Below are 18776 nucleotides of genomic sequence, written 5' to 3' on the forward strand. Positions count from 1 at the left end.
TTATATTAATTTAAAAAAGGAAATCATGTACGCCTTGTCAATGTTTGTAAACAAGAATGTCCTATGAAATAAAAGAACTTTGGTTTGCTTTATCGGGTCAAAAACAAGACACAACTTTTAAAAATCAACGTGGCATAGTTTTACTACATATGAAACATCGATAGAACATGGTTACATAGCAACTTGTGAATGATATCTTTGTTTAAAAACTTAAAAAGTTTAATATAATAAATTGATACTTGGGTGGTGATGGAATGCGTGAATGTTAATTGCTGTTCTTTTATTAATAATAATAATAATAATAATAATATGGGGGGAGCTGTGTGTCTGCACATTTCCTCCTCTCTTTCCTTGCCCATTTTAGCAGAAGGTAGACAGAAAGAGTCATGTTCTCTTTAGCTCTGTACGTGCATAATGAAAATTAACTTTCATTACTTGACAGAAAAGTTACAGATAGGTCTCAACATGTGCATACTCCTTCCTTCAAACAATCAGCTTTGGTGTTGATATTCTGGCTTGTTAAACTAGTTTTCCATGATAACCAAACCAGAAAAATATGGTTAAACCCTTGCTTCATTGTTCTCTCATGTCCCACAAGAACAGCCAGAAAGGCATTGAAGGGCTTGCTTCTGGTTTGCTCATACCAAGCCACACACACAGAGAGAGAGAGACAGAGAGACAGACACAGAGGCACCTTCATTATATATATTTTAGGCACCAGGAGACAACATTCTTCTTCAGGTCTTTGGTTAATATTCCACAGCCTTTTAAACGTGTCTGTGGAAAGGGAGGGGTCATCGTTTTGCTGTTTTGTTTTAATTATTTACTTGTTTTTATCCTGTATTTTATTCTGTGAACTGTCCTGAAATCTTATTATGAAGGGCAGTATGTAAATCTTAATAATAATAATAATAATAATAATAATAATAATAGGAACAGATTAAGAACAGACTACAACACAGTATCCTAGGAGCTACTCCTCATTAAAGAAAAAGTACAACACATTGCATTCAACTTGCTTTTGCTTGCCATTTTCAGCAAACGGGGGATGGAAAAGCCATATGTGCAATTTAGTGGCATGCCTTTTCCAAGCAGGAACTGAAGCACTGAACAACTAACGCTGCCGGTCCAATCTTTAAATAGATAGGATGTGCACCTGTAATAGCTGTGGCAGCACAAGACAGATAGTAAAGAAGGCCATGATAGTTTATCTTGTCCTTTCTTAACAAGAAAGTCATGGCACCATACATGGGGTTCCCATTTTATCTCACAGCAACTTTCTGAAGTACATTAGGCTGACAAGATAGCAACACACCCAAGTCGACAGACACCATGAGCTTCTTGGGGAAGTGGGAATTTGAACACTGATATCCACACTCAGGCCAAATATTCTAGCTACTTGCACTAGCAGAGTACCTGTTTTCTACTCCTTCACTCACCAGGGAAGTAATTGCTATCAGAGACAAACAGCAGTGATATAATGAATAGAATTTTCCATTGAAAATTTGCTAAAGCATATAATCTCCAGTGCTTTATTCTGCCACAGAATTTTCTTTTCATACATTCATTAGTAGCAATGACTAAATGAATGTCAGTTGCAAATACAATATTAGCCAAGCTTGGCAGTTTCAAAGTTGTAATTAATATTTTTCAGGTGATTACTCCTAACCAGTATGTGAGTTGCATATCATGCTCAGTTCTTTGGTTACTAAACGTTTATTAGTATGTCAACAGTTTTCAGTAGCTGAGTTGTTTTTCTTCTTCAATGTAAACAATGTAAGGGAAGTAAATGCTAACATCTTTAAATATTTAGAAGCATTCATATAGTAAAAAGATTCTACCTAACACCACATTAAGGATGTTTTTAACTTTCCCTCACTCAAATATTTCAGCTTGAATATCTGTAGTGTACTGGGACAAAAAATTAACATGAGGTTCCCAAACTGTGGTCCACGAGCTTCATTCAGGTGGCCCATGGTGTGTCTGTGAATTTGTGGCTGACAATGTGAGACAGAACATCCAATGCATTTAATATTCATATTAATGTTATTGTATTTTACTGCTTTTTTATTTCTAACATTGTATTATACTTTTTGAGTTTTGTGGAATTCAAATTATATATTGTACTTTATTGTATTGCAGTTTAGAATTTAAATTGTAATACCATAAAAGAAATAAAAGAAGCTATAAAAATACATCTAAAATCATACAGCATCTAGCACAGAGCATTACAATTGCTACCATCATTCAGTGGTTTGCTAAAATCCTTAGCAATTTTCCAGTGGTCTGTGGAGAGGAAAGTTTGGGAACCATTGCTCTAGGGCATGAGAAAAATTTCCAGTGAAAGCTATAATTTTTCATTCCAAATTACACGAGCCACACTAACCTACTTTAAATAGTAATATTTTCCACAAAACATTTCAATTCATCCCCCCCAGAAAACCCACCTATAGAGCTCAGTAGCAAATTACAGGGCAATATTTTGATTAGAACAGATTTGTCCTCTTCTATTGGGTAGGTGGGTGGGATTTTTGTTTTTTAAAAAAAACCTGCTGAAGCACAAACGGGCTCTCATGTGCTTGCCAACTGAGCAAAGCAAAAAAGGTTTGTGGATATATCTCTTAGCATCTTCATGTTCAAATTGGTTCATGTTCCTAACTTGTCAGCAGAGCCAGATTTAGGTTTGATGAGACCCTAAGCTACTGAAGGTAATGGGGCCCTTTATATGTCCAGCTGTCCTTTGTCAACAACAAATTGTCACTGTTTTGGAACACTTTGGTTTTGGAACAGACTTCTTGAACAGATTAAGTTTGAGAACCAAGGTGCCACTGTATATAGAAATGAGCAAACCAGTGATATTGAAGAAGAAGAAGAAGATGATGATGATGATGATGATGATGATGATGCTGTGGGTGCTGGATCCACAGTAGTATGAAGAAGAGTTTGGATTTGATATCCCGCTTTATCACTACCCGAAGGAGTCTCAAAGCGGCTAACATTCTCCTTTCCCTTCCTCCCCAACAACAAACACTCTGTGAGGTGAGTGGGGCTGAGAGACTTCAAATAAGTGTGACTAGCCCAAGGTCACCCAGCAGCTGCATGTGGAGGAGCGGAGACATGAACCCGGTTCACCAGATTACGAGTCTACCGCTCTTAACCACTACACCGCACTGGCTAGGGAGCAGGCTAGCAGGCTGGGCCCATTACTTACATCATAGGAGCCTACACAACACAAACACTATTGCTGTATGTAGGTTTTATTTTGTTTTTTTATCTTATATTTTAGAAATGTACATTGAGGGGTTTTTTCTTTAATTTTTTTTGGGGGGGCACCAAGAGAGTGGGGCCCTAAGCTATAGCTTTTTTAGCTTATACTGTACGTAAATCCAGCACTGCTTGTCAGCATGGTGGGAAATTCCAGGGTCAGCAGGAATCACCTAGACAACTCTAGTCACTAAGACAGCATCAGGTCCCTCAAAGCCATAACATGCCCTTTAAGTCCCTACATTACACCGCCTTGACAACCAGCGGCAAAAATCAGATTTCTTTCTCTGTAGTGGCCACACTTTCTTTTTTTACGCACTCTGTTATAATTGTTTTAATCTTTCAGTCCCCATCCAGTAAGTTTGTATCTATCAAACATCAAAGGATGTAAATGCTTATGATGCACATGTCTTAATCAACCTATGCCAAAGCACCTAGAGGAGGTTACTTTGATTACTCAGTACAATCACTCTAATTCAGTAAGAACGATTACAACATTAGGCTACAGCCAACATCAAGTTTGGGATATTATATTTGGAGGCCGTATCAACAAACAACCTACAATGTTGTAAACAAATATGCAAACCAACATCTGTTACAGTTTTGTCCTAAACTTACCTTATGCTCTAGCTTCTGGGGATGGAAAATCAGCTTTCGTTACTACACAGAAAAGCTAGAGATACGGCTCCATATGCACAGATTCAGGTTACCAAAGATTTATAATTTTTGAAGCTCGTGTTGATCTGTTTCATTTTTAAAAGAGCTTTGCAGCAAAAGTCATGTTCCAATGTAACTTTTCAATCAAGATATATTGAAGTTGCCATTCCAACCACACATACCAAAAACAGTTTCTAGAAACTGTTGAAAAAGATTCTAGAAAATCGAATTCAGATCATAACAAGGCAGCCATTTATTTAAAAATTTGTAAAAGAAAAATGTATTCGTACATTTACAATGAAAATCTGCCTAGACACTTTGGTCACATTCTGAAGGCAATCTTATTTCACACACAGCATTGTACAATGAATAACAGAACTGGTTTTTCTTGAACTTTCTAAGCAAAAATTTAAGCTAGACTGGAACCGATATTCACTTCCCTTATTGTCCCTATTGGCTATTCTATTGCAGGATTCTACCAGCAGGCCACACTTCTTGAAATATATTTGTGCCTGCATGTATTATCAATTTAGTCCATAGTTCCCTTCACAGAGAAGCTGCTATGCCTTTGCTTGGATGAACCACAGAAGCAATATATCTTCCCTTATTTCTCCTGAGCAAGAAACCACTTTTATTAAGAAAGGCTTGACTAAGGTCCTCTTCAAGCTCGGGGGGGGGGGGTCTCCTCACAAGCCAGAGGCATAGCAGGGCTTTGCTGAGGCTGTTAAGCAAACAACACTTCATGACAAATTTATGTGGCTGGATGGAGGGCAAAAGATCTATATTAGTTATGTGACTTTTATAACATAAATACACCACTATTAGACCAATAAATGTGGACAAAACTAGGAAACTTACAAATCTTGTTTGCTATTCCATCAAATCCACTTTTTTTTTTTTGCTAACCTAATTACCAGTAAGGCAGCCACAAGATTACAAGCCCATTTGAAAGATATGTAATATCCACAAAAGGACAAGGCCCAGGTATAACATTCACAATCTATAAAATTCTACTCAGTGCATCAGTGAGTTCACTCAACCCTATTATACAGGCATAGGCAAACTCGGCCCTCCAGATGTTTTGGGTCTACAATTCCCATCATCCGTGACCACTGGTCCTATTAGCTAGGGATCATGGGAGTTGTAGGCCAAAAACATCTGGAGGGCTGAGTTTGCCTATGCCTGGTATTATACATCAATGGGGATGAGATTTTGGGAATGAACCTGACCCAGATCGATGGAATATACTTTGGTAAAAAAAAAAAAAAACCCTTCAGGTCTATTTCGACAAACAATAGAAAATTAACCCTAACACTCATGTGTAGGTGGTACCCCTAGGAAGCTAGCCATGATCCATCTTGGTGCCTCACCACATTGCTGAAGGGGCTGCTCCAGACCCAGCACACATCTCCACATGAGGCAGGAATGTACAAAACTCTAGCCTTTCTGGAATTCGTAATTCCAAGAAATTAATAAAATAATGAAACAATTGGAAGTCAAATCAGAATTAGCTTTATCAAATATATCAAAGACAACAATCTAGATTTACATAGTGAAGAATTAATAAGCCATTCATTACAAGCTGTGTGACACACCATAAGCAGACACTGGAAAGACCTTCCTGGCGCAACAATAAACAATTGGTACAAAACAGTTTAGGAAACAGCATTCCTTGAGACAGATTAACAAATAAATTACGGTGGACACATAGACAGATCAAGAAAGATGGCTTTACTCCAGTGTGGTTTAATTTTATAACATATGCCAATATTCCAAAAAAATGAACAATCCCCCCATCAACATTTGGTCAATCTGATTGATCCAAATTTAAATATAAATTATTATCTTCACTTTAAACCATACATTGTAGATATTACTGCAAATTTATTTTGCTATTTTTGTGATATACAAACAACATGAGAATATTTGGTCTATTTATTTGTATCATTTATTACTCATATGATCCTTGTTTATAAAACCCAATTAAAAAGTTATTCAAAAATAAATAAAGGCTATATCTACACAGAATCACATGGTCATTTTAATTTAGCGCATTAGCAACCCAAGTCTAAAAGCACTCCACTATGACCTTCTGAAAAATCAAAGGCCAAATGACTTAACAACTGTAAACCTCTCATGAGACAAGAGAGGTGAGAAAGGAGGAACTTGAAATTGGATCCAAGCCAAAGGTCAAGAATGTACTTACTCCCTCTTGGCTGCACACCAATCTGTCCTGGCAGCATATTGGGAAGCACTGCTTTTTTTTTTATCCAACATCAGAGCAGCAGGTTTTTGACACAATGCACATTATCTTTGATAATAGTTTTGAAATAACATTTTTGTTTCACTTTTCCTGGTGACACTTTCCAAATTAATGCAAATGAAGGAGTTTAACAGGTATGTAAAAAAGCAGCTCAATTATTATAACTAGAGGCATTAATCAATTCCCTCACCATTATCCTTCTCCAGAAAACCAAGCGTACGTGACTTCACAACTTTAGGTGCTGTATATTTGAAGTCACACACACTTGGGTGACTTCCAATGCTGTCAAACTGCTGGCAGAATGGAAGGAGAAACTCAAGGTTGCAAGGGGAGAAGGAGAGAAGCAGCTAATTTCATAGCATCCACCAGTGTGATGCTGGGTATTGCCCAATGGAATAAAACCGCTGTTTTCCATGTACAATCATAGTAAGAGATGCCAAGTCACCAACTGAATCAAATCCAGCATGCTGCCTGACTGTGTATTAGCTTCATTATGCTCCTATCATAAATTAAAATTTGACTTAATATGAGTAACTCTGGCTCAAGATGACAACTTTACAGTTTTTGTCCATCAGCTCAGTGGGAAGAATATTTTGCACATCATAACCACTTAGTCATATATACCGGCAGCGACCATTTTGTGTGGGGATTCTGTTCCTGGCGCCCACACACATTTGTGGAGTGCGTTACACCCCTTTAAAAATCAGCAGAGCACACAAAAGCCCGTTACGCCCCCATTCATCCCTCTTCCAGGTCCAAAAGGACCCACACATTGGTGGACACACCTAAAATGGCCACCACTTGTACTTTAATACAATCCTGTGAGACATAAGCCATATAAATTCACAAATCAGTGGGTCATATTTCTTTAATGTCTTATTTTTAATAAAACATTGTGCTAATTTAATAAATGATATTGTGCTAAGTGAACAGTGCACAAGCTGACATACACTATGATGTATATTTAACTCAATACATTTAGAATAGAGTTAACTCATAAAAAAACCTTTTAGAACCATTTACTGGTTATGAATACAGGGTATTAGGCTACATTCTCACAAGTTTATGTAAGCACTGATAAGTGATTGATACATAATATAATTACCTACACTAGTCTTGTACAGTATTAAATTACATTTTAATCATTTGTCCCTCAATACCCATTTGATACAAATAAATCACAATTTCAATTGAGAAAATGCTGAATTTTACCACTATGGATTCAACCAGTGAAGTTCCAAACTATTTCTAAATGTATCAAAAACAAGAAACTTTTTTATATATATTCTGCAGGTAGCATGCAAATATTCTTCATAACTTTCAAATGACTAATTATCTAAATTTCTAAAAGTATCCAAAATTTACCTTGTTTAGCAGTTACAAAGGGATTTCAACCCTGAAAATACAGTATATAGAAATTTACTTGGCAGTCAGTCCCTTGGGGCTTCTGTCTGAGCTGACACACACAGGAATGCACTGTAAATATTTCATATTTTAAAGAACCAAACCTCTGAACATATATTTATCACTTCCGTGAGCATCTTAGACTTTGTGTTGACAGCTAACATACCACAAACTCAAATAATGAAGGTGTGTTTTAAAGTGCCTTCCCTGTGTGCTGTGTACTAAAATGAAACTTGGTGGACAGAATGACTCAGAATATTGCTAGCTGGAAATTCTGCATGTCTCTATCTTCATTAAATGAGTCAGTAATCATCCAAATACCCTCTTGCATGTAGGATACGTGTAACTGGCTATTTACATGGTATGTTTGTCTAGTATTCCAGCTGCAGCACTGAGACACAACTTACAAATCTCTATATATCATATTTAATAAGCAACACCTCGAGTGAACTTTTGTTGTGGTCTTCACAGGCTTCTCCACGTTTTTAAGCTAGGCAGGAGGATGTGTGCAATAGCAGAAACTAACATCCTCAAACTGCCTCCAAACAAAGGTAAGTAAAATGTTTCACTGCATACACAGAGAGAGCTAAAATATGTTCAACTGTGTACAGAACAGAAGTACAGGCATAATCTTGGAGATACTGTGGGTTCAAGTTCCAGACCACCACAATATCACAAAATGCGAGTCACGCACATTTTCTGGTTTCCCAGTACATATAAAAGCTTTGTTTACAGTATACTACACTATAGTCTATTAAGTGTGCAATAACATCATGTACCTTTAATGCTAAGGGACGCGGGTGGCCTAGGGCGTGCCGATCAGAAGGTCGGCAGTTCAAATCCCTGCCTAAGGGGTGAACTCCCGTTGCTCGGTCCCTGCTCCTGCCAACCTAGCAGTTCGAAAGCATGTCAAAATGCAAGTAGATAAATAGGTACCACTCTGGCGGCTGCTTTGGTTCGCCAGAAGCGGCTTAGTCTTGCTGGCCACATGACCCAGAAGCTGTACACCAGCTCCCTCGGCCAATAAAGCAAGATGAGCGGCGCAACCCCAGAGTCAGTCGCGACTGGACCTACCTTTAATGCTAAAAAAAAGTAAACCATCATCTAAGCCTTCAGCGAGTCGTAATCTTCTGGCTGATGGAGGGTACTGCCTTGATGTTGGTAGCTGCTGACTGATAAGGCACCTGCATTCCCATAAGGAGCAGCTGGGCAGACTCCTGTACCCTCGCCTCCAATCCAGCACCAGCAGCTCCTCCAGTCCTTCAATTTGTTTTTGTTTTTTTAAAGGACTATCTATGATGCACAATAAAACTATGCACAATAAAGTGAGGTGTGCCGCTATATTACCGTAATCTCATGAGTCAAGTTGTGCATATATGGACCAAGTGTACTATCAGTTCTGTTTCATTAAGTAAATTCACTTTAAAAAAAAAATCCCTGTTAAGGCACAAACCACCCTTAATGTTATTAGCAGCCAAATATCATCAACACTTGATAGCTGTGTATAATGAGAGGTTGTTGTTTAGGTCCAGTAACTGCATGTGGTAGTATTCCCAATAGGCCTGAAGTAATTACAAGAAATTTAAGTGAGAACAGGGGTTAAGCAACCTTACACCCTCATGTTTATTCTTACTAACAAGGCAGAAATCAAGCTGTTCCTGTGTTTTATTTGCCCTATGGTGTAAAAATATATATAGTCTTCACAAAACTTCCATTTTGCACCTACTAAAGACAGCATTTTAAAAGATCTTGGGTGGAAAGTGTTGAATGTGTAACTAATATCAGTATACTGAACAATTCTGAGATTCATATTTTAAATGTACAGTGGTACCTTGGTTCTTGAACGTAATCTATTCTGGAAGTCTATTTGACTTCCGAAACGTTCGAAAACCAAGGCGTGGCTTCTGATTGGCTGCAGGAGCTTCCTGCACTCAAGTGAAAGCAGTGTTGGATGTTCGGCTTCCGAGAAACATTTGAAAACTGGAACACTTCCGGGTTTTCAGTGTTTGGGAGCCGATTTGTTCGTAACTAAGCCATTCGAAAACCAAGTTTCCACTGTATTCAGCTTAAAACCTTTCTACATTCAAGTATCTCTCATCTTTATTCACCTATATTTTAGCAGATGACAATGCAATTCCCCAGTTGTATCAGATGGAGAAGGGTAGGACTGTCTTACTGACAGTAAGAGTTCTTTTGCAATTCCCCATTTTAAATAATAATGTCAATATGCCTCCTAAAACTGGAAATATAACAACAAACAACAACAACAACAACAACGCACTCTAAAGGAACAACCATCTTAGCAGGGTCATACGATTGCTCTGTTGGGATAAAATTCTACACACGCTCCGTCTGGAGTAAATCTTACTGAAGTCAATAAGACCTGCTTCCACCAAAACATGCACAAGATCAGAATCCAAGCCCCCGCAACCCAAAAGAGGGGAATCTCATGGTATTAGTGGTATTATTCAACTGTCTCGTGTTGAAGCACAATACCTCATGCGCTTTCTCCCATTTACAGATTACACCCTTGGGGAATGGCCAAAACTCAGCGGTAAAGGGGATCTGCCTTACATGCAGAAGGTCCTGGGCACAATTCCCACATCTCCAGGTAGGGTTAGGATAGACTGCCTGAAACCCTAGAAAGCTGTTACTAGTCAGCGTATAGAACTAGACCAGGGGTCGGCAAGGTTTACCGGTCATGGGCCGGGTCACTCCCATGGAGATCGCTCGTGGGCCGGATTGGCACAGCGAGCACGATGCTGGAAATCACGTCTGCGCATGTCCGCAGCGCCAGAAATCACTTCTGCGCATGCCCAGAAGCCGAAAATCACGCCTGCGCAGAAGCGATTTCCAGCGTCTGGACATGTGCAGACACAATTTCCGGTGCCGCTCGGTGAGTCACTGTGGCGCGCTGCGCTGGTTTAGTGAGGCGGGCAGGGGACTCGCCAAGCAGGCGGCTCGGTTTGGGGGCAGCTCGTGGGCTGGTAATACGGTCTACGTGGGCCGCATCCGGGTCATGGGCCGCACATTGCCGACCCCTGAACTAGACAGGCAAACCAATAGTCTGACTCGTATAAAGTAACTTCCTCTGTTCCACATTGATGTTAGGAACTCAGACATATAAACTAATCCACAAACGGCACCTTAAACCTAGGTTATGGTCACTACAACCGAATGCCTAGGCATTAGGGTTTTTTTGCAATAACATTTTACTACTACTACTACTACTGTACTACTACTACTACTACTTTTCATTTCATTTCTATACCATTTATATTTTAAAGGAAAAAATCAAAGTAGTTTACAACACATTAAAACATCAAATAAAACAATTCAGAATCAAACAAATTTTGGAAAATTTTGCTTTCCCCATTTATTTTACCTACCGGTACTTGATTTATATAGGTGCCCCAAGCAGAAGTTCTCTAGGAAGCCAGTGTGGTATAGTGGTTAAGAGTACAGAGGAACCTCTATTTATGGACATAATCCATTCCGGAGGTCCGTCCGCTGGTCGAAATGGGACACTAGAAGAGGCATCTTGTGCACGTGCGCATTCGGCGGTAGTGTGCTTCTGCACATGCGCAGACAGCGGCAGCTGCTTCTGTGCACACACAGATGGCAGAAGACATTTCTGCGCATGTGCAACTTGCGGCAAACCTGGTGTTTACTTCCGTGTTTGCTGCGGACGCAACTTGGAACGTCCACGAGACGAGGCATATGTAAACTGAGGTTCCACTGTATCGGACTAGGACCGGAGAGACCAGTGTTCATATCCCCACTCAAGTCATAAAGCTCATTGGGTGACCTTGGGCCAATCACAACCTACCTCACAAGGTCATTGTAGGGATTAACTGGGGGGGGGGGAGGGATGAACCATGCACTCATTGGGGGGAAAGGTGTGATATAAATGCAATAAATAAGCTCTTCTGCTTACCTGCTTAAGAAAGCTGAAGGGGCCAGACACATGGAGATGTCAGTTGTCAAGCTGGCATCCAGAGGTCTCCATGTTGTCGCAACTAGACCAGCACAAGTTGCAAAATGCACCTGGCGATTTTCTAACACTGAGCACAGCACATTATAATTGCTACAATAGGCAAAAAACAACAACCCATTAAGTGGTACACCAAGACCCGCAGCAACTTTCAAGAGGCCCATGGTAGAGGAAAATTGGGAACCATTGTCCTTTGAGAGTTTTAATCAATTTGCAGATGAGGATAATCCAGTAGACACTGTGTACTTAGACTACAAGTCCCATCATCCCTAACAAACGTTCCCCATCCCTGGGCCTGTATCCAATAAGAATTGCTTCTAGGTAACCAAGTAAGAAAAAACTAGTCTTAGCAGCTTAAATAATAAAGCGGGAGAGCTGATGGAATGCTCTGCTGTTCAACGTGTCTTCCATCAGCAGAGGGGTACTAATTGGCTACAACCCCAAAATTCCAGCAGCACAGTTTTAGAGGATGTTATTTGCACCCTGGCTTTGGGCAAATCTATTTTCACATCCCAACCATTTTAAAAGACAACTCTGTAGAGAAAATGCTAACCCTATGCAGCTGTTGTTACACAATTATAATACCACTATGCAAACTTCAGATAATACTGCAGTGAGTATGATGAATGGTGGCAAACTGTGACAGTTATCCACTGTGTTTGCCACAATAGAAAGGTAACATAAGATAGCCTCATAACAAGCTGGAAATTTTCCTTTGAACCATTAATCATTTCTGACTAAAAGAAGACTCCATTAAGGAACAGGAGATACATTTAAGAGGTTTTCCATAAGTAGTTGGAATAGCACAATAGTCCTATTCTGGTAGGTATCATGGCATGTGAAGCAAGAACATATTATTATTTAGGCTGTGACTGTCATTGTCGTTTATTCGTCTTACTCGTGCTCGACTCTCCGTGACCCCATGAACCAGAGCATGCCTTGGAATTTCTTCTCAAAGCTTCTCTGGAGTGGGTTGACAGTTCCTTCTCCATTAGGCTGTGATACAAAGCAGCAAATTCCATTTAACTCAGTGGTGCTTACTTTCAATGCACTATTCTTAGGATCAAGGAATTAAGCTTGAAATTTCTGTAGCTTCCTTTACATTCCTGATAACATGTCATGGCAGGCAGTTTAGGAGAACAGTCAAAAGTTCAGTAGTTAAAGTGAAGGGAAAGGAGAACTGCCAAAAACACACACCCAGAATTACATTGTATGAAAACTGCTTTTCCCTAAACTGGACAGTAACTTTGGCCTTTTCAACTTACCCAATTTTACTATGACCCATACTGAATCACACCAGACAGGTTAAGATTTAACAAGCAAAGCTGCCCACAATGATAAATCTGGAATGCTGCCAGTCTGCAAGGCCATGTTCAGTTGCTAATATACATTTCCTTTATATTTCACCATGTAAATGTTTTGCAAAAGATGGTGTGTTGCCATTACATGTAAGTTTGTCCAAGCCTCTGCACTCAGGGCTTTTCAAATGCAGGTTACACCCAATAGGCAACAGACAACCATTTCCCTCATTGAGCCACAATTCCAGAATGGTTTAACTCTGGGAACTGTAGTTCTGTAACATGAATATGGGTCTCTCTCCTAACAACTCTTAGCACTCTTTACAAACTACACTCCCCAAGATTCTTTGGGGGTAGCCATGACAGCTACAGTGATATAGGGTGGCAACACAAAAACGGGCCTTTTTTGTGGTGTCTCCCCATTTGTTGGAATGCTCTCCCCAGGGAGGCTCGCCTGGCGCTTTTATTACATATTTTTAGGCACCAGGTGAAAATGATCCTCTACAACCCGGTCTTTGGTGGATTAAACAATCTATGGATTTGGAAATTTGTTTGTAGGTTTGTTTTTGTTGTTATTGTTATGTTCTGCATCTTGTGGGAGGGTTTTTTTTGGGGGGGGGGTTATGTTGTAAACCGCCCTGCAATATTCAGATGAAGGGCCATATACAAATTTAATAAATAATAATAATATAGTGTTTAAAATATATAGTACAGAAAGTGCCTGACAGTGATCATTAAAGGTCCCCCAAAGGAGTGTGGAATGGGTGGAATGTCAAGCTGGCTGCCTCCTGAACCAGTCATATGATTGCTTTGTCAGGTAGCCAGTTGCAGTAGATGTACCCAACTGACATTTTTGGCATATTGCTCCAGCAAAGGAATTCAGTTCACAACTGGAAGTTCCAAGAGAAAGCCTTAGGGATTTCTACATAGTAAATACATGTATTGAGAATTAGAGTAGAAGTCCACAGAAAGCACAGGCAAGACAATTGGTGATGAAAATGGTAAGGACAGTGGCTGGCACAGAGGAAATAATTCTGAAATATAAATACCACTACACAAGCATAGCAAAAATTTTACTTTTCAAGACAGTCCTGTTACTGGGGGCGGGGGGAGACACTTAAGACTGGAAGCCCCAGCCATATGAAGTACTGCAAAGAACCAGCAACATATCATCAAACTGCGCTTGCAAGAAAGACAGAATCTAAGAAGTGATAGTAGCATGAGAAGCAAGGCAATCAGAACAGCACAGTAAGTATTTGTGCTTTCAACAACTTAGATTGACCTTGTTTGACATGGCACTAAACCATGACTTAGTGCTACATGAATGAGCTGCAGGAAACCTCAGGCTCATACTCTCACCCATCCCTCAACAAGCATGCTTTAGACCGGCCTACATGTCAAACACTAGAAAGTCCTGAAACCTTGTCACAAGGTTTTCTGCATCAAGTAATGATCTCAGATTTACTGTGATAACAACACAAGAATGTCCTGGGAAATCATTAAATCTAGATAACGATAATGCATTAAAAGGCTCAGTTATCATTATTTGAAAGCCAGATGGCAGAGTAAAGGCACAATTTTAAAAGCTGTGGCTATTCAATGCAACTGGTTCATAACCTTTAATATTCCGATTAATAAAATGCATGACTGCTTAGAATCAAGTTTACAAATGCTAAGCTCTTGCAAATATATATATATATATATATATATAGACAGAAAGTAGACAACAACATCTAAACACAATCACGTGTCAATTAGTGGAGAACAACATCATTTATGGGTGCCATTATTACTAGTTTCCTTAGTCAATCAAACATGCACCAAGGCACTGGAAACAAGTGATCAGTAACCAACTTCAAGTCAAACAACATTCTACCTGCCATGTATTGTGATCTGCCAAGTTCTTCACAACTTTCTGTACTATAATTTCAAATAGACAGCAAAAACAGGTGTTTTGTCAAGACCAGGGGTAGGCAACCTAAGGGCAGTGGGCCAGATGCAGCCCAATCACCTTCTCAATCCGGCCCATGGATGGTCCGGGAATCAGCGTGTTTTTACATGAGTAGAATGTGTCCTTTTATTTAAAATGCATCTCTGGGTTATTTGTGGGGCATATGAATTTGTTCATTCCCCCCCCAAAAAAAAATATAGTCCAGCCCACCACATGGTCTGAGGGACGGTGGACCGACCCACGGCTGAAAAAGGTTGCTGACCCCTGGTCAAGACTGATAAACCACCCTACATGGCTGACTGCTTAGGTCACAGACTTCATACAGGCCAGCTAGTCTGTGTCAAATCTGACTACAGGTAACTCTTCCCACCCCCGTTACACAAAATTAAAGAAATTAGTTAAGCAAGTCTATGCTCATCAATACATTTTTTTAAAAGGCATACTGTGGTTTTAGAAGCTCATTTGCTGAAACAGCTTTTCTATGCCTTCTTCACCCCCACAGTTATGTGCCTAGAATAATAAAATGACTTGGCTTACATGATTTCCCAAAAAAACTTATTTAACCACCCTTCTGAGTAATACCGCTCCCCACTCCCTCACTATAATTAAGTGTCTGGTGACTTCTGTTTCAGTGTATCTGAAGAAGTGTGCATGCACAAAGCTCATACCAAGAACAAACATAGTTGGTCTCTAAGATGCTACTGGAAGGATTTTTTTTGTTTTATTTAACTATTGTTCCCCTTATCTCTAATCTCCAGTCATACAATATACATGAAGAAAGAAATTAATAATCTATTTTATCAAAGTAAATCAGTGTCATGTACATGTTTACTCATAACCAAGGCCAACTCTGATAGCTATGAATCAGGTTACAGCCTAAACATGCAAGGACCCTTCACTCACTCACTTACAAGCTTTCTTTTCACCCAGCCAAACTTATTTGATGGTAAAGATGCTTAAGCTTGTGCCTTAAGATTCATTAGGCATCAAACTGCTGAAAGTAAAACTTCAAGTTCATTTTAAATGTTGTAATGAAGAACTTCACTAAAATGTATCCATGTGATGACCTTATACACACCTAGAGGCCAGAATCAAGATTCGGAAAGCCAGCCAGAAGTCAGTTTTTAGGCACCCATTCTGAGGGAAAGGGAGACAGGGCCACACAACCTGTTGAGGAGCTAGGAGTGGATTTACATGTTTAATAGAACCCTTTTAGTGTCTCCCACAAAACCCTAGAAACTTCAAAGTTTCATACTCAAACCTTAGAAAAATAATTTGGACTGCAGGGGCCTGATCACTAGTTCACTTGTATACATCAGCCTTCACAAACCTTCTGCCACCACTATTTGCAGCTCCCCTCTGCTCTCTAAGCCAGTATATCTGCTAACAGAGGTTCATGCTGCATGCAACTGATGAAACAATATGCATGCATTTTTAAACAACTAACCTGTATATTCTTTGACAAACTACAGGTACTATAAATTATTCCTAGGTCACATATTACTTTGCTGCAATTCAAACTGGCTTCAAGGAAGGAAAACAATTGTGTAAATGGGATCATTCCTTGCTCATAAAATGTTTGGAAAATGTGCATCAGATGTCTAGTTCCAGGAAAATCCAAAACAAAGTTGATATAAAAGTGTAAGAAATTTAAAGGGGGGGGGGAGAGAATCACTCTAAGCATCATTTCTGAAAAGAGCCTTACTTTGATCAAAACAGCCATCTCTATGGTAAGCGGAAACTCTTTTCCCTCTTAGCCAAAAAGATAAAGGCGATTAAGCTGGAATTATTTCCCAGTGACCTATATAATTTTGTCAGCTTGCCAGTTACTATTAGTGCAGGCCATGTAGGGATGGAATGGCAGTAACCACAACCTAACCCTTTTCTGGGGGCAATGGAAAAGGGTCGATCCAATCAATTTTAAAACAGAACAGTACTACTGTAATTATTAGCAGCGATGTGAAGTAAACAAAGTTTGCTGTAACGTGTTGCTACCTTCCTCTAGCTAAGTAAGTCGCTTCCTTGTTCGCCCCTCCCACAGCAGCAGCATCCATTCCCCAGCAGGGAGAGGATTAAGTTTGTTAACTCAAGAGAGAGACCGGTTTCGTCTGGGCAGAGTTTGACAGAGGGGGAAGACTTTTGAGTCATCTGCCGCTCGTGTTCTTACAAAACCCGAGGCAAGCAGCACCCAACCCTCCCTCCTGCATTTGCAAATTGCAATGCTTTGTGCAGACGCCTCTTGCAACCAGGCACGCTGACAATTAACTGGGGGAGGGAGAGAAAACTCCCGGGTCCCAAACGTTTTTGGAGAAGCAACAAGTGTTCCAGAAATACTTTCAGGCACGGGAGGAGGAGGTGAGGGAGAAACCCGACACGGGAAAAGGCGGGAAGACCTCACAAGCCTCCCCAGCCTTTCTTTTTTCTTCCTCCCTTTTCAAGCTTTGCAACAGGCGTGCCCCTCCTCCTCCTACTCCGCTGAAACCTGAACTGGCCCATCACCTCCGGGAGGCACAACAAAACGCCGCACGCAAGCAAGTGCAGCCCGGCTCCTTCCTAGGCCGCAGTGGTAATTCGAGGTCAAAACGGCGTCATTCCCGGGGGTCGCGACCGACTCCCCATGAGAGCAAAGCATCCTCCAGCCCGGCGCGACCCCTCAGTCCAGAGTGAAGAAACGCGAAACTCCCCTGAAGAGGAAAATTCCTCTCGGGAGAAACACGTGGGTGTGTGAGCCGCTGCCACACCAGATTAACACTAAAGAATTAAAAGGAGCGAAGGAATACCTGGGCGGCCTCGAGCGCCTCCTCGGCGGTTGTTTCGCTCGGTGGTGGTGCTCTTCTCCCCTGCCGGGTACTTTATCTAGAGTAGGGAGCCTCCCATGTCCGGAGAGCAGAAAGTTTTCTCCTCGGCGAGGCGCGAACCGCCCGCTTCCCCCCGACACGCACACGCTCCCCCGAGCGGGTTCCCTGGGAGTTGGCTCAGCCGCGCGCAATCCTCTGGGCGCCGCTGCGCTGCCTCTGGGGAGAGAGGCGGGGAGGCGCTGCCAACAACAACAACAGCTCCAGCAGCAGCAGCAGGTAAATCCCTCCCTTGCGCTGGAGCAGCCGGCTTTCAGCAATAATCCTCCAAGCACTGGAGGGAAGGGCGGGGGAGAAGGAGAGGCTGCTCCGCCGAGTCCCTGCCAGCCCCTCTCCAGAAAACAGAGTTGGAACAGCAGCAGTTTGACGGCGTGCGGGCGGCGCAGAAATGAAGAAACTGGGCGGGCGGCGGGGTGCGTAACGAGGCAGCCAGCGCGGGCTGCAAGCGGGCCTAGGTTTTTGGGGCGTGTGAGTCACGAGGGAGAAAGAGCTGGAACATTTAACGTGAGTGTCTTCACGCACCTCTGGGGCTTAACTTCCTGAGCCTTGATTTTCACCCGGTTTTAAGGACCTGGCCTCTATGGAGTCCCATCATGAGCTGTCTGCTCGCTCTGCTTAGGGATGAGCCCTGAACTCCGCGCAGACGAAGCGCCTTTCTCCTGACGCCTCGGAGCAAGTAGGAGGTGGAGACCTTTCTGTTGTCCCTTCGCTCGTTTAATATTTCAGGTTCCTTCTAAGTCTGCAAAATGTCTAGGAGGTTCAGGGAGGAGTATCGTCGCTACAATGAAAACTCGCATTACACGGACAGATGGGATCCAATCGGAAACCAATGCCAGCTGAAATTCGGTCACTAAGGGGCAACAGAAAAAGGGGAAAGAAAAAGGATTGAGATTTAGTGGGTTAATATAATACGATTCGACAAGTAACGTCTAGAGCAGGCATTCCCAAACTTGGTTCTCCAGATGTTTTGGGACTACAACTCCCATCATCCCTAGCTAACAGGACCAGTGGTCAGGGATGATGGGAACTGTGGTCCCAAAACATGTAGGGCCAAGTTTGGGGATGCCAGGTGTAGAGCGTATAATACAAA

The 18776-nt window shown here is 41.2% G+C and overlaps 1 protein-coding gene across 2 annotated transcripts in view; it reads right to left on the bottom strand.

Annotated features, from left to right (window-relative positions):
• Positions 1-18252, bottom strand: part of FAM160A1 (family with sequence similarity 160 member A1) — a 75275-nt gene extending 57023 nt beyond the window's left edge. Inside the window, exon 1 of one of the 2 annotated variants that reach the window (XM_033161128.1) lies at positions 17612-18252. The gene's annotated coding sequence lies outside the window, so the exon portion shown is untranslated. The remainder of the gene's footprint in view (positions 1-17611) is intronic. The other variant, XM_033161130.1, reaches the window with a different exon arrangement.
• Between the last annotated feature and the right edge of the window lie 524 nt (positions 18253-18776).

The sequence above is a fragment of the Lacerta agilis genome, chromosome 9, assembly GCF_009819535.1.
Source record: "Lacerta agilis isolate rLacAgi1 chromosome 9, rLacAgi1.pri, whole genome shotgun sequence".
NCBI classification, from domain to species: domain Eukaryota; kingdom Metazoa; phylum Chordata; class Lepidosauria; order Squamata; family Lacertidae; genus Lacerta; species Lacerta agilis.